The sequence below is a fragment of the Eubalaena glacialis genome, chromosome 5, assembly GCF_028564815.1.
Source record: "Eubalaena glacialis isolate mEubGla1 chromosome 5, mEubGla1.1.hap2.+ XY, whole genome shotgun sequence".
NCBI lineage: Eukaryota > Metazoa > Chordata > Mammalia > Artiodactyla > Balaenidae > Eubalaena > Eubalaena glacialis.
The window spans coordinates 139,461,090-139,474,555 of record NC_083720.1 but is presented as its reverse complement, the minus strand read 5'-3'; positions in this window follow the sequence as shown (position 1 = coordinate 139,474,555).

Genomic DNA, 13,466 nt, shown 5'->3' with positions numbered 1-13,466 from the left:
AGTAGATGCTCAAAAACTGTTTCTAAACAGTTTTTCATTGTTTTCTTTATTACTATTTAAAATGATTCAAATCTCATACAAAATTGATATTCAGTATTGGTCTTTCTAAAGAAGAAAAAATCTTTAATTTTTACCCAATATCATCCATTTTTTCTGTGATAATGAAGTATAAGTACATACCCTATATAAATGTACATTTATATACAACTGACAGGCTAATAAAAAATACTGAAGACTTTTATAGCTATTAATATATGTGTTTTTGTCATAGTTTTCTGATAATTTTCATTTTTTCCTTCTTTTCAAAGTACTCAGATAACATATTTTAAAATGCCTGGTTCTATATTATATTTATCTGTTTATAAATCTACCTCTTTAACATAATTTAAGTTTCCAGAGATCACTGATGCTATCATGTTCATTTAAATAGAAGTGATTTGGAAATAATCATAATTCATATATGATAATATTTTTTGCACATCAAAATGGTTTATAAAAGATAGCTTAATTCATAGTTTTAGCAACTTTTACTGCACTTAAAATATTTTTACAGAGGTTTCTGTTTTAGAGATATCATTTACTTATAATTACTAAGTCATGAATGAACCTTAAGTTTCATAACTTTGAGGAGTTCTTAAGAGAAGCCTTCTGGGGACTTCCCTGGTGGTCCAATGTTTAAGAATCCATCTTCTAATGCAGGGGACGTGGGTTCGATCCCTGGTTGGGTAACTAAGATCCCACAAGCCGCAGGGCAACTAAGCCCACGTGCCACAACTAGAGAGAAACCCACATGCTGCAATGAAGAACCCACGTGCCACAATGAAATATCCGGCGTGTGGCAACTAAGACCCAACGCAGCCAAAAATAAATTAATAAATATTTTTTTAAAAAAGAGAAGCCTTCTGAAAATGTTTTCTACTTGTAGATAAGGAGTAAATTGGTTTTTTAAAATTTATTTATTAAGCTTGTTATTTTTGTGTATGCACTTTAAATTTCTGTATACATTGCTTAACCTAAAACTGACCTAATAATCCTATAAGTCACATGATCCCTGTAGCAGGGTCGGTTTGTCCAAAAATGGCTGCACCAATATCAACAATCACACAGGTTCTTTTGCTGTGTGACTCTGCCACTCCCCCATCAAGTGGTAAACTCAAATCCCCTTCCCCTTGCATCTGGTGTGGCTTTCCTAACTCAGTTATAGCAGTAGAAAGTGGTGAAAAAAGTGATGCAGCATGCTTTCCAAGGCTAGGTAAGAGGAAGTCTTGCAGTCCTGCTTCAGTCTTTTGGAATCCTCATTTTTCCCTTTGGGGATGCTTCCTCTCAGAATTCCCCCAGCTGCTTTGAGAAACCTCAGTCACATGGAGGGAGGGGGAGGTATTACAGTCAACAGTGTCAGCTGAGCCCACCTCCATGTTATGGCAGCACAGGCATCAGACATGTTAGTGAAAAAGCCTCCAGATGACACTGGTCTCCAGTTATCTGAGACATCAGACATCCCCAGATGTTTCAGTTTGCAGCTAAGGTCCCAAACATTGTGGAGCAGAGATATGCCAACCCACTGAGTCCTTCCTGAACTCCTGACTCACAGAATGTATTTTTGTGTGATACTGCTATATTTGGGTGATTTATTACACATTATTTGAGAATTGGAATACTCTCTAGATAAATAATTGATATTCTCAAATACCTACTTCTGTAAAATATTAAATATAATTTAATGGACTATTTTTACAGTCATGTGTGAGATTTCTCAATATATTAAAAACAAAATGTTGGCTACATACTATTGTAGATCATATGTAAAAAATAACTTAAAATGGGAAATACAGTGCCATCTCATTATGACCACATTAAACAAAATAAATCATAATTAGATAAATGAATTCCCAGGACATATGACATGGCTTTTTATGAAAAATAATACTAAATATATAATCTGAACTCAAGTCATTTAAAATCTTAAACCCTCATAGCTAATTAAAATAATGAGTAGCATATTATAATAAAAATAACAGCTTTATATTTATTAAAGCATGCTTTCTTTTGATTTTCTATATTATCTAGTTTATTCACTTAGTTATATAAAGGCTGGTATACTTAATGCACTATTGAGGTTTTCTCAAGAAATTAAAGCTTATCTCCCTACTATATTTCAGTTGTGTTTCCTTTAATTCAGAGAGGTCCAGAGTAATTTTTATTCTTAAATATGATGCTATAGATTGTGAGAAGTCTGATCATGTAACTATTTTTATTCAAAATACATATGACTCTTGGCAGAAAGCGATAACAACAGTAAATATTTAAATAGTGTAGCTTATTAGCTAGGCATCTTTCCAAGTGTTTAGAGATCTTTACAAGATCCCTATAATAATAGGGATACCATAACATGCTACTCTTTTTATCCTTATTTTTTACAGAGGAGGAAAGTGAAGTGTATAGTTTACCTCAGTTCACTCAACTAGTAAGTGTTGGAGCTGGGATTTAAATCCAAACCATCTGGCTCCAGAGACTGAGCTCTTAAGCTCTACACTCTATTGACTCTGTAGAGGTAGAAAAGTAAAGTAAGAAATGAGTTGGTTAGAATTTAATGGACACCTCAGTTAAAATGCAGTTAGACTGTTTATAGATTCTCTTGCAATCATTTTAGCTTTGATGTTATGCTATACCTTAAAAATTCAACAACTGAACTGATTTAAGGTAAAAAGAAATTGAAGCCAGTGGGCATCTGTTTATATAAAAGAAAACTGAAATTCCATTTTGTTTTTATGACTTTATACAAATCCTACTTAATATAATGAAGAATAGAATTAATGTTACATTGCAAGGGACAAAGCAAACCAGGAGACAGAAGGCATCCAGTTCAGCATCCAAATGAGAGGCAGCTGTGCTTTGGAAACATATGCATGTAGTACCATGACCTGCCTGATACACAACAATTCAAGGCCTGATAACGTGCACACCTGTAACTTCTTTCTAACTGGTCCACTCCATATGCACTTCACCTTGTACACACAGCTTCAATAATTACTGCTTTGTCAACATGTGAAATCTTCATGAAAAGGTTTAAAATAATTGCAATCTGTTAATAGGACTCCTCTTTATCTTTTCATTGCCTGTGCCAACGGCACTTCTTCATAGTTAATCTTATATCTTTAATGGACAGTATAAAATGCTATATTCAGAAAAACGACCACTTTTACTATTCACTTTTTTAAAAAAAAATTTAAATTTGTAGCTGATTCCCGCAACTTCAGAAGAAAGGAAATGACTAATGCTATTAAATCAGAGCTCTACCTTTAAAGCTAATTATGTGAGGCCAAGGTATGACTATCATTATTAACATCATAATTCTGATTGAATATTTTAAAAAATTTATTTGATGATTACAGATTTCTCTCTCTACATCTCTCAGCCCTCCCCCAATTCTTCAGTTTATTCTATCCTCCTCCCATACCACCAACCCCTAATTTACTGTAAACCTCTCTTTGAAGGAAAGAAAAATCAGTAAGACTTGATTAGATCATTTGAGGAATGCTTTGGTTTCCAGAAGTCAGAATTGACTTGTGAATTTATTAACCACATCAAACCTCCAGAAATGGACAGCATGGCCAGCAGGGTAGTATTTGATACAAGCTTAGTTAAGTAGATGATTCCCTCTCTAACTCCTTCTTTTCCTTTTCTTTTTTACTAAGAGTGCTCTGAGACATAAAATTAGTTAACTTGAACTCCCTACAACTCTTCCAGATCCTGGTGACTGTTCTTGGAATATCACCTGCACAAACTTCAACCAATTATAATAAACTTAAAGATCTTTATTTTCTTCTTAACTTTCCGTGAGTCCCTTTTGACGTTGTTATTTTAAAGCAGTTTGCACTAAAACAGATATGGCACTTGATAGATGCTTCAGGAAGATAATGACTCTACATCATTGACAACTGGACAGACCTATATTTGTTAGCAGAGATGCTGTGGGATGAGATTATGATAAATAAGGTCATCTAAGGCTTGGACATGAGAACACTCAATCTGGAAATACACTTAGAGAATGAGATTTATGGTGAGAGTGGAGTTGGAATGGGGCAGAAAGAGAAGCATTTAGATAGAACAGTGAGCACTGGAGTTGGAGTTATCACTGTACTTGGTAATTTAAGATGGGAAAATTTATAAATTAGACTCACAGTTAAGAATTACATATTATCCTCAATTATTTATACCAATAAATATTCTATGTCTTTGAAGGAAAAATCACTCATTGTTTATGAGCTAAAAGGATGAAAGGAATAGGTGATTATATCTTATTGGTAAAACTCTGTGATTTGCTAATTTATTTCCAGCTTATTCTGGAAAGAATATGAAGAAATTGAAGCTCAAAAATATATATAATTGGAAGGCTAAAAATAAATAATCAAAGAATAATGTATTATAATAATAAAGGAAAGATAAACACACTGAAATTAATACCATTAAGATATCTCATGTGCTATCAAATGACAAAACAATTTGGCTTTAAATTTCCAAAATGTCAAAGGACAGCAAGAAACATAGTCAATGTAACATTCTTAGTTTTTTAGATAAATACCTGTTTTTTTTTTTTTTGCTGATAAGATATGAGCACAATTTCTCCCTTGGAGTGAAAGCATTTTGAGGACATCTATGACATCGTGAATAATATCCTCAAGACAGACACATTATCAAAGTTCAAGGTACACTTCAGTAAACAGATGCAGGGAATCTTTGTGTATTATTTCTGCAATGGATTTTTAAATGTTTGTGTCTCTAATAGCCCTAAGCCAACTGCAGGAGTTTTAACAATGTGATCATCATTACTTCTTCATACTGTTACAGAAATTTATAATATTGTTGGAAATGAAAAAGAATTCTAAGGACTTTTGTTTCAGTGCTGACCTTGTGCTGGGTGATGAATATAAGGTGAGGCAATTGAGACATGACCTCTGCTTGGGCTCTACTTTTGTTTCTCTGTTTTCTGTCTCACTTACCTTTCCTGACCTATGTTATCTGACCTACCATCATTTGAGTAGCTGTTGATCCACATTTATAGTTTAGGTCCCTATCTTTTATATATTTCTGATCACTTTGGCCACAGAGTCATAGTTTGTGTCTGCCTTTATTTCATTTGTGCAAAATCCTGGTACTTCTTAACTTCTTTGACATTTGATGATTGCTAAAGTATGGAGGCAGAAATAAAGGAAAAAAGGAAGAGAAAAAGGACACCAAGAAAAGTCCAAGGTGAAGTGGGTACAGGAGGGAAGCAAAAGAGCCCCACTGTCATCCAACTGTTCACTCAACACTAGCTAACCTGGGGGACTAAAGAAAGGAGGTTAGATTGTCATGCTGAGTTCATATCAGTTTCCTTGGGAGCTGAAGTAACCCTATTTATATTTTAAAAATTGATCAGAAGGGCATGTAATTTTGCATTAAACTCATATACTTCCCAGTGGCAATTTGTCTTCTTTTATTTCTTAATAAAATTTGGTTAAATTCTGTAAGTTGTTCCAGCTATGTAATCACGTATAATGATAATCAAATACTATCTGTAAGAATTTGCTTTAAAGAAAAGGACAAAACCAAAACAAAATGAACAGACCATACCACCCCAACAAAAACTATACTGAGGAGGAGACATTAAAAATATCTAATAATTTCAGGGGAGGGGCAAGATGGCGGAAGAGTAAGACGCGGAGATCACCTTCCTCCCCACAGATACATGAGAAATACATCTACACGTGGAACTGCTCCTACAGAACACCCACTGAACGCTGGCAGAAGACGTCAGACCTCCCAAAAGGCAAGAAAATCCCCACGTACTTGGGTAGGGCAAAAGAAAAAAGAAATAACAGAGACAAAAGAATAGGGACAGGACCTGCACCAGTGGGAGGGAGCTGTGAAGGAGGAAAGGTTTCCATACACTAGGAAGCCCCTTCGTGGGCAGAGACTGCGGGTAGCAGAGGGGGGAAGCTTCGGAGCCACGGAGGAGAGCGCAGCCACAGGGGTGCGGAGGGCAAAGCGGAGAGATTCCCGCACAGAGGAGCGGTGCCGACCAGCACTCACCAGCCGGAGAGGCTTGTCTGCTCAGCCGCCGGGGCGGGCGGGGGCTGGGAGCTGGGGCTCGGGCTTCGGTGCTAGCCGGGAGGGAGTCCGGGAAAAAGACTGCAGCTGCCGAAGAGGCAAGAGACTTTTTCTTGCCTCTTTGTTTCGCGGTGCGCAAGGAGAGTGGATTCAGAGCGCCGCCTAAACGAGCTCCAGAGACGGGCGCGAGTCGTGGCTATCAGCGCGGATCCCACAGCAACAGGGACGCAGAGGGAAAAACGGAGAGATTCCCGCACAGAGGCTCGGCGCCGAGCAGCACTCACCAGCCCGAGAGGCTTGTCTGCTCACCCGCCGGGGCGGGCGGGGGCTGGGAGCTGAGGCGCGGGCTTCGGTCGGATCCCAGGGAGAGGACTGGGGTTGGCTGCGTGAACACAGCCTGAAGGGTCTAGCGCACCACAACTAGCCGGGAGGGTGCCCGAGAAAAAGTCTGCAGCTGCCGAAGAGGCAAGAGACTTTTTCTTGCCTCTTTGTTTCACGGCGTGCAAGGAGAGGGGATTCAGAGCGCCACTTAAACGAACTCCAGAGACGGGCGCGAGCCGCGGCTATCAGCGCGGACCCCAGAGACGGGCATGAGACGCTAAGGCTGCTGCTGCCGCCACCAAAAAGCCTGTGGGCGAGCACAGGTCATTCTCCACACCGCCCCTCCCGGGAGCCTGTGCAGCCCGCCACGGCCAGGCTCCCGTAATCCGGGGACAACTTCCCCGGGAGAGCGCACGGCGCGCCTCAGGCTGCTGCAACGTCACGCCGGCTTCTGCCGCCGCAGGCTCGCCCCGCCTCCTCCGTACCGCTCCCTCCCCCCGGCCTGACTGAGCCAGAGCCCCCGAATTAGCTGCTCCTTTAACCCCGTTCTGTCTGGGCGGGGAACAGATGCCGTCAGGCGACCTACACGCAGAGGCGGGTCCAAATCCAAAGCTGAAGCCCGGGAGCTGTGCGAACAAAGAAGAGAAAGGGAAATCTCTCCCAGCAGCCTCAGAAGCAGCGGATTAAAGCTCCACAAACAACTTGATGTGCCTGCATCTGTTGAATACCTGAATAGACAACGAATCATCCCAAATTTAGGAGGTGGACTTTGGGAGCAGGATATATTAACTTTTCCCCTTTTCCTTTTTTTGTGAGTGTATATGTGTATGCTTCTGGGTGAGATTTTGTCTGTATAGCTTTGCTCTCACTGTTAGTCCTAGGGTTAGGTCCGTCCGTTTTTCTTGTTTTTTTTTTACTTAAAAAAATTTTTTTTCCCTAATAAATGTTATCTTAATAATTTTTTCCTTATTTTCTATTTTTAAAAAATTAAAAAAAATTTTTAATAAGTTTTTTCATATTTTTTATTTTAAAAAATTAAAAAAATTTTTTTCTTAATAAATTTTTTCTTAATAATTTTTTTCTTATTTTTAGTATAAAAAATTAATCTATTTTTAAAAATTAAAAATAATTTTTTTCTTAATAAATTTATTCTTAATAATTTTTTTTCTTATTTCTTATTATAATTGCTTTATTTTATTTTATTTTATTTTATCCTCTTTCTTTCTTTCTTTCCATTTTTTCTCCCTTTTATTCTGAGCCGTGTGGATGAAAGGCTCTTGGTGCTCCAGCCAGGCATCAGGGCTGTGCCTCTGAGGTGGGAGAGCCAACTTCAGGACACTGGTCCACAAGAGACCTCCCAGCTCCATGTAATACCAAACGGCGAAAATCTCTCAGAGATCTCCATCTCACCATCAAGACCCAGCTTCACTCAACGACCAGCAAGCTACAGTGCTGGACACCCTATGCCAAACAACTAGCAAGACAGGAACACAGCCCCATCCATTAACAGAGAGGCTTCCTAAAATCATAATAAGGCCACAGACACCCCAAAACACACCACCAGACGTGGACGAGCCCACCAGAAAGACAACATCCAGCCTCATCCACCAGAACACAGGCACTAGTTCCCTCCACCAGGAAACCTACACAACCCACTGAACCAACCTTAGCCACTGGGGACAGATACCAAAAACAACGGGAACTACGAACCTGCAGCCTGTGAAAAGGAGACCCCCAAACACAGTAAGATAAGCAAAATGAGAAGACAGAAAAACACAGCAGATGAAGGAGCAGGGTCAAAACACACCAGACCTAACAAATGAAGAGGAAATAGGTAGTCTACCTGAAAAAGAATTCAGAATAATGATAGTAAGGATGATCCAAAATCTTGGAAATAGAATAGACAAAATGCAAGAAACATTTAACAAGGACGTAGAAGAACTAAAGAGGAACCAAGCAACGATGAAAAGCACAATAAATGAAATTAAAAATACTCTAGATGGGATCAATAGCAGAATAACTGAGGCAGAAGAACGGATAAGTGACCTGGAAGATAAAATGGTGGAAATAACTACTGCAGAGCAGAATAAAGAAAAAAGAATGAAAAGAACTGAGGACAGTCTCAGAGACCTCTGGGACAACATTAAATGCACCAACATTCGAATTATAGGGGTCCCAGAAGAAGAAGAGAAAAAGAAAGGGACTGAGAAAATATTTGAAGAGATTATAGTTGAAAACTTCCCTAATATGGGAAAGGAAATAGTTAATCAAGTCCTGGAAGCACAGAGAGTCCCATACAGGATAAATCCAAAGAGAAACACACCAAGACACATATTAATCAAACTATCAAAAATTAAATATAAAGAAAACATATTAAAAGCAGCAAGGGAAAAACAACAAATAACACACAAGGGCATCCCCATAAGGTTAACAGCTGATCTTTCAGCAGAAACTCTGCAAGCCAGAAGGGAGTGGCAGGATATACTTAAAGTGATGAAGGAGAAAAACCTACAACCAAGATTACTCTACCCAGCAAGGATCTCATTCAGATTTGATGGAGAAATTAAAACGTTTACAGACAAGCAAAAGCTGAGAGAGTTCAGCACCACCAAACCAGCTTTACAACAAATGCTAAAGGAACTTCTCTAGGCAAGAAACACAAGGGAAGGAAAACACCTACAATAACAAACCCAAAACATTTAAGAAAATGGGAATAGGAACATACATATCGATAATTACCTTAAATGTAAATGGATTAAATGCTCCCACCAAAAGACACAGACTGGCTGAATGGATACAAAAACAAGACCCATATATATGCTGTCTACAAGAGACCCACTTCAGACCTAGAGACACATACAGACTGAAAGTGAGGGGATGGAAAAAGATATTCCATGCAAATGGAAATCAAAAGAAAGCTGGAGTAGCAATTCTCATATCAGACAAAATAGACTTTAAAATAAAGACTATTACAAGAGACAAAGAAGGACACTATATAATGATCAAGGGATCGATCCAAGAGGAAGGTATAACAATTGTAAATATTTATGCACCCAACATAGGAGCACCTCAATACATAAGGCAAATACTAACAGCCATAAAAGGGGAAATCGACAGCAACACAATCATAGTAGGGGACTTTAACACCCCACTTTCACCAATGGACAGATCATCCAAAATGAAAATAAATAAGGAAACACAAGCTTTAAATGATACATTAAACAAGATGGACTTAATTGATATTTATCGGACATTCCACCCAAAAACAACAGAATACACATTCTTCTCAAGTGCTCATGGAACATTCTCCAGGATAGATCATATCTTGGGTCACAAATCAAGCCTTGGTAAATTTAAAAAAATTGAAATCGTATCAAGTATCTTTTCCGACCACAACGCTATGAGACTAGATATCAATTACAGGAAAAGATCTGTAAAAAATGCAAACACATGGAGGCTACACAATACACTACTTAATAACGAAGTGATCACTGAAGAAATCAAAGGGGAAATCAAAAAATACCTAGAAACAAATGACAATGGAGACACGACGATCCAAAACCTATGGGATGCAGCAAAAGCAGTTCTAAGAGGGAAGTTTATAGCAATACAAGCCTACATCAAGAAACAGGAAACATCTCGAATAAACAACCTAACCTTGCACCTAAAGCAATTAGAGAAAGAAGAACAAAAAAACCCCAAAGCTAGCAGAAGGAAAGAAATCATAAAGATCAGATCAGAAATAAATGAAAAAGAAATGAAGGAAACAATAGCAAAAATCAATGAAACTAAAAGCTGGTTCTTTGAGAAGATAAACAAAATTGATAAACCATTAGCCAGACTCATCAAGAGAAAAAGGGAGAAGACTCAAATCAATAGAATTAGAAATGAAAAAGGAGAAGTAACCACTGACACTGCAGAAATACAAACGATCATGAGAGATTACTACAAGCAACTCTATGCCAATAAAATGGACAACCTGGAAGAAATGGACAGATTCTTAGAAATGCACAACCTGCCGAGACTGAACCAGGAAGAAATAGAAAATATGAACAGACCAATCACAAGCACTGAAATTGAAACTGTGATTAAAAATCTTCCAACACACAAAAGCCCAGGACCAGATGGCTTCACAGGCGAATTCTATCAAACATTTAGAGAAGAGCTAACACCTATCCTTCTCAAACTCTTCCAAAATATTGCAGAGGGAGGAACACTCCCCAACTCATTCTACGAGGCCACCATCACCCTGATACCAAAACCAGACAAAGATGTCACAAAGAAAGAAAACTACAGGCCAATATCACTGATGAACATAGATGCAAAAATCCTCAACAAAATACTAGCAAACAGAATCCAACAGCACATTAAAAGGATTATACACCATGATCAAGTGGGGTTTATTCCAGGAATGCAAGGATTCTTCAATATACGCAAATCAATCAATGTGATACATCATATTAACAAATTGAAGGAGAAAAACCATATGATCATCTCAATAGATGCAGAGAAAGCTTTCGACAAAATTCAACACCCATTTATGATAAAAGTCCTGCAGAAAGTAGGCATAGAGGGAACTTTCCTCAACATAATAAAGGCCGTATATGACAAACCCACAGCCAACATTGTCCTCAATGGTGAAAAACTGAAACCATTTCCACTAAGATCAGGAACAAGACAAGGTTGCCCACTCTCACCACTATTATTCAACATAGTTTTGGAAGTGTTAGCCACAGCAATCAGAGAAGAAAAAGAAATAAAAGGAATCCAAATCGGAAAAGAAGAAGTAAAGCTGTCACTGTTTGCAGATGACATGATACTATACATAGAGAATCCTAAAGATGCTACCAGAAAACTAGTAGAGCTAATCAATGAATTTGGTAAAGTAGCAGGATACAAAATTAATGCACAGAAATCTCTTGCATTCCTATATACTAATGATGAAAAATCTGAAAGTGAAATTAAGAAAACACTCCCGTTTACCATTGCAACAAAAAGAATAAAATATCTAGGAATAAACCTACCTAAGGAGACAAAAGACCTGTATGCAGAAAATTATAGGACACTGATGAAAGAAATTAAAGATGATACAAATAGATGGAGAGATATACCATGTTCTTGGATTGGAAGAATCAACATTGTGAAAATGACTCTGCTACCCAAAGCAATCTACAGATTCAATGCAATCCCTATCAAACTACCACTGGCATTTTTCACAGAAGTAGAACAAAAAATTTCACAATTTGTATGGAAACACAAAAGACCCCGAATAGCCAAAGCAATCTTGAGAACGAAAAATGGAGCTGGAGGAATCAGGCTCCCTGACTTCAGACTATATTACAAAGCTACAGTAATCAAGACAGTTTGGTACTGGCACCAAAACAGAAATATAGATCAATGGAACAGGATAGAAAGCCCAGAGATAAGCCCACGCACATATGGTCACCTTATCTTTGATAAAGGAGGCAAGCATATACAGTGGAGAAAAGACAGCCTCTTCAATAAGTGGTGCTGGGAAAATTGGACAGGTACATGTAAAAGTATGAAATTAGAACACTCCCTGACACCATACACAAAAATAAACTCAAAATGGATTAAAGACCTAAGTGTAAGGCCAGACACTATCAAACTCTTAGAGGAAAACATAGGCAGAACACTCTATGACATAAATCACAGCAAGATCCTTTTTGACCCAGCTCCTAGAGAAATGGAAATAAAAACACAAATAAACAAATGGGACCGAATGAAACTTAAAAGCTTTTGCACAGCAAAGGAAACCATAAACAAGACCAAAAGACAACCCTCAGAATGGGAGAAAATATTTGCCAATGAAGCAACTGACAAAGGATTAATCTCCAAGATTTACAAGCAGCTCATGCAGCTCAATAACAAAAAAACAAACAACCCAATCCAAAAATGGGCAGAAGACCTAAATAGACATTTCTCCAAAGAAGATATACAGATTGCCAACAGACACATGAAAGAATGCTCAACATCATTAATCATTAGAGAAATGCAAATCAAAACTACAATGAGGTATCATCTCACACCGGTCAGAATGGCCATCATCAAAAAATCTAGAAACAATAAATGCTGGAGAGGGTGTGGAGAAAAGGGAACACTCTTGCACTGTTGGTGGGAATGTAAATTGATACAGCCACTATGGAGAACAGTATGGAGGTTCCTTAAAAAACTAAAAATAGAACTACCATACGACCCAGCAATCCCACTACTGGGCATATACCCTGAGAAAACCATAATTCAGAAAGAGTCATGTACCAAAATACTCATTGCAGCTCTGTTTACAATAGCCAGGACATGGAAGCAACCTAGGTGTCCATCATCGGATGAATGGATAAAGAAGATGTGGCACATATATACAATGGAATATTACTCAGCCATAAAAAGAAATGAAATGGAGGTGTTTGCAATGAGGTGGATGGAGTTAGAGTCTGTCATACAGAGTGAAGTAAGTCAGAAAGAGAAAAAGAAATACAGTATGCTAACACATATATATGGAATCTAAGGGGAAAAAAAAAGGTCATGAAGAACCTAGTGGCAAGATGGGAATAAAGACACAGACCTACTAGAGAATGGACTTGAGGATATGGGGAGGGGGAGGGGTGAGATGTGACAGGGTGATAGAGTGTCATGGACATATATACACTACCAAATGTACAATAGATAGCTAGTGGGAAGCAGCCGCATAGCACAGGGAGATCAGCTCGGTGCTTTGTGACCACCTAGAGGGGTGGGATAGGGAAGGTGGGAGGGAGGGAGATGCAAGAGGGAAGAGATATGGGAACATATGTATATGTATAACTGATTCACTGTGTTATAAAGCAGAAGCTAACACACCATTGTAAAGCAATTATACTTCAATAAAGATGTTTTAAAAAAAAATCTAATAATTTCAAATAATTTTAATGATAAAACAAATTCACTGATGTGGTTGTCATGAAGAGGCCAGAAAACCTTTTCTAATATGCTAATCTTCAAACTGCTTGGGCTGTGTATTTCCTTTGAATTTGCATCTTTGATTCTACTCTTTAATT